Here is a 4,271-nt window from a genome sequence, read left to right on the forward strand (position 1 = left end):
TTAGGATCGCACATTTCGTCGTTGCCTTTGCCACTAGATGGCACCACACGAATGACTGATTGTACAAGCACAAGCAGTTTTCACGGCTGACTTCATTGTTCTTAAAATGCTAATAAAACAAATGACAAACGACAGCCGCGTACGATATTTGTAAACAAACAGTCAAACACAAAATAAAAAGTTATAAAAGTGAACACAAACACCAACAGATTTGAAATTCTGCTCAGACACGTACTTTAATACGGCGAATCGAATAAGAAATAAATGAAAACGAAAAGTTCCCCAGTTTACACGCGATAATTCCCCCAATTTTGCAGCCAATCACAAACCGGCTGGAACCTCAAAATTTTAATTTCGACCGATATAAATAAATATATAAAATGAACTTTGGAAACCAATTTGATTATATTTTTAATGAAGAAAGAATTTTTTTATTTTATAAATTAAAATTAAAAATTAATAAAAAGAAAAAAAAAAAAAAAAAAAAATAATTTTTTTTTTTTTTTTTTTACACCCACAAACACAAACAGATTTGAAATTCTGCTCAGACACGTAGTTTAATACGGCGAATCGAATAAGAAATAAATGAAACTAAACAAGAGTTACTTCAATATGAAATCGGTATAAATAATTCTTGATCTCAATTTTTACATTTACGTAATTGCATGGTACTGCATGTCCATTTTTATTTATACATCTTTCAATTTTCTTTATCAAAGTAAATCCTGCTGTTGTTGGAACCACGATTAAAAGGGAACATTCATACTCCAAATCTGCTATTTGTTAGCGTTTTTTCATTTTTAGTTTTATCTCTAAGCGAATTTAAAAAAAATTTTTTTAGAGGATCCTGATGATACATCTTACTTGTATGAAGATGAATAAACATTAATGACAAGAAATATAGTTGTAATACAACATTTCAAAAATTTGAGTTGTCCTTTGTTTCAATATTAAACCTGGAGACAGATGATCGTGCATTTTTTTCTAATTTTAAATCACTTGGGAGTACTCGTACAGCGAAGCTCATCCCATCCCCTAGGAGGAAAACGTTTCCAGGATTTGTTCTTGTTGTTGTACTTTGCACTTTACAAATAGAGCAATCTGGCAACGAGCAAGACTAGTTGAGTTTTCAGTGTATATCTGTTGAGTTTCTTATTAAATCATGGCCGAAGATATAGAAGATCGCTTCAAATTTTTTCCAAGTGCTCGTGACTGTGGTACACAAAACGAAGAAGTGCAACATTTAGTCCTTACTGACACGATAAATTTTCATCTTTGGCACGTTAACGGTAGTGGTTTTCAGTGCTACAGAAAGCGTTCCCATAATTGTTTAGCCAGGGTATATTTTGATGAGGAACTTAGACGGTATGTACAGGGCGTAAACCACAATGACCATTCCAACGATGAACAAGAAATATTGAATCGGGAACTAAAACATTATTGTAAAGTGCAATTCCAACAAACCAACATTAGCTACGAAGCTATTCATGCACGAGTTTGTGAACTGTAAGTCACTTTTAATTTTCTTATCGCAACCTTATTGAAAAACTGAACTTAGACCATCATATTTTTTCCACATAATTTTTTATGAAAGTTATCCCTGTGCTCGAGTTTTATTGAAATCCACCCGAAAATGTTTGAGCTTGCATCGACATAAAGACAGCCACGTAATCCACGAGATGCCCGTAATGCCCACATTTTATTGATGGGAAATGAACAGTACAGGTTAACTTTGTTTTTATCAAAAGTTGTCCCTTCAAATCCATCCAAATTATCAGCACGTTTTACTTTAGGAAGCAGTAGGACGGCACCAATTTCTATTCGGGAGAAGTCTTATGGATGGATGTAGCTACTGGAAACGAAGAATCGGCTCAGGTGTTTGGCAACGTCGAAGTACTAAGAGCGGCGTCGGATCCCCTAGTTTAAGAAATGCACGGTGATGGTACGTTTAGAACCGTTCCGTTGATTTCTTAGCAGCTAGAAACACTCCATACGGTTGCGTATGGACACGTAAATTTCATAGAAATTTTATTCTGTAAATTTTTGTTCATTTAAAAATTGCTGAAATCATCCGCAATCATTTGCAGCCGCTTTTATATTGAAGACAAGAAAAAGCAAACAACTGCATGTTCTTGCCATAGATCTTGTTAAACAAAAGTGCCAAGAACTTTTTGGTAGAGTACCTGCTCCTACCATATTTGTTGCTGACTATGAGTTAGCATTATTAGGAGCGATCACAGAATGCTTTGCTGGCTGCAAATCCCGCGGTTGCTGGTTTCATACTTCCCAAGTATTTTTATTTCCTTGTCTTACCTCAATCCATCAACAAATGAAAACACTAAAATAATGTGTAAAAATTCAACACAACATAAAAAAATGTGATTATCAATGTATCACTTGTTCAACGTCGGACTGTTGATAATTATTTTCTAATTTTCATTTCCTTACTAATATCAAAATATTGTTTCAGGCGATTTATTGTAAAGCGTGTAATTTTGGTCTAGAGGCAGCATACACAACACTTCAAGTCGTCCGTCGAATCATAAGAATGGGAATGAACTTGCCTCTTTTAAACAATTCTCTCATTCCACAAGGGCTTGTGGTGAGCATAATCTTTTGTTTTTTAATAATTCTTAGTCGAGGGCAGGTATATTCTTATGGACAAATTGATGATGATATGCGTCTTCTAACATTATTCTTCACTACAAAATTATGTCTAGGCTTTCGAAAACTACTTTTATAGCGCCAGTGATGATATAACTGCTGCCTACCGGGTTTATCTCAACCAATGGTTTTCATATATTCAAGATTTTTGGATAAATCGCATTGGGGCATCCCGATTCTCAGTTTACCGCGCCATTAATCGGACAAACAACTTTTGTGAGTCTGGTCACAGAACACTGAACAAGTGCATGAATGGAAACCATATTAATTATTTTGAGTTTATCAGTAACATTTATTTATAACTAACCAATGTACAATTAACAATAAAATCGTTATATGTTTTATGTTTTCTCATCTCCTAGATAAACTCAGGACATTGGGTTGTAAGGCCAACCGAGACATTTCCAATGCAGAAAGTGGAATGCTTATCTCGGAGCAGCGAAAACTGTTTAAAAAAACAGAGACAAACAAATTAGAGAAAATACGGATCAGCTGGATAGAGAACTCACTGGAAATCCGGATGCAGACATTCAACCTATTACCGAATTCCTCAAAACCGCAACAGAAGATAATACTGAAAATTATCCAAAAAATGATTTTACTGATGCCGTCTAAGACAACGAAGATTTTTTACTGGAGGTTATTATATTTTGTTCTACCATTCTAGAAATCTTAAGCATACTTTTCTTTAAATTTGTTTTTCAGTATGAAAACCATGCTCCGCACATTCACGCTGCATTTCAAATGCTACTTGATCCAACTCAAGTTTTAGTTCCACAAGCTCGTCCACTAAACAGAAATGAACCGCCACTGCAATTTGCGGACCCGATTCGCATTGCCCCACAACCAGCAAGGAGAGTCGGACGTCTGCGTCTCAATCCATTGCCTCAGCCACGCGCAATCAACTATCAAGCAGCGGTTTCTGAAATTGCACGCAGAAATGCAGCTGTCTATCGTGGCAGACAACGTGGCGGTCGACGTGCCGTTCCTGTTCTTAGACCAGCTGTTGAACCAGAACCTGAGATCTTGGCCACCGAAATGGAAGTCGAAAACTTTTTAAATGTACAGCAAAACCAGGAATGTTTGGCGGGGGATGGGGAAAGACAGCATCTTGTGTAAGAATTTAGAGACGAACAAGAGCGCGTTGAGAACAATCTGGCCGTTCCAAATCAACGTTTATTTATCGAAGACTGTACAATTTGTACAAATAATGAAGCAGACCATTTGATAAGTTGCTGTAGACAATTTCTGTGTCTTTCGTGCATTCGAAACATCAATATCCCCCGAGTAGTTGACGATATTGCAATTCCATTAAATATCTGCCCATTTTGTCGTGAAGACACATTTTTTACGGCACCAAGAATCCCCCCCGTTTAAATTGAATTTGTTTTTCATAATGATTAAAATGATGGTGAATAAACAAAGATTCAGAATTAAAAATTTCAATTTATTGCCAGTTTTTATTTCCAGTGCGTCCATTCTTAAGAGATGTTCAAAAGACGTTCAGATCAGTGAAACCAATAAAAGACGCTGCTAGTTTAAGTAAGTTCAGCTACACTATCAACCAACTACTATACTACTATCAAAGAACAACTTGTTTAATAACT

General features: G+C 35.8%; 1 pseudogene; it reads left to right on the forward strand.

Annotated features, from left to right (window-relative positions):
• Window positions 1-1,162: 1,162 nt before the first annotated feature.
• Window positions 1,163-3,783, forward strand: LOC116927001 (annotated as a pseudogene).
• Window positions 3,784-4,271: the final 488 nt, after the last annotated feature.

Source organism: Daphnia magna, linkage group LG7 (genome assembly GCF_020631705.1).
Source record: "Daphnia magna isolate NIES linkage group LG7, ASM2063170v1.1, whole genome shotgun sequence".
Classification (NCBI taxonomy): domain Eukaryota; kingdom Metazoa; phylum Arthropoda; class Branchiopoda; order Diplostraca; family Daphniidae; genus Daphnia; species Daphnia magna.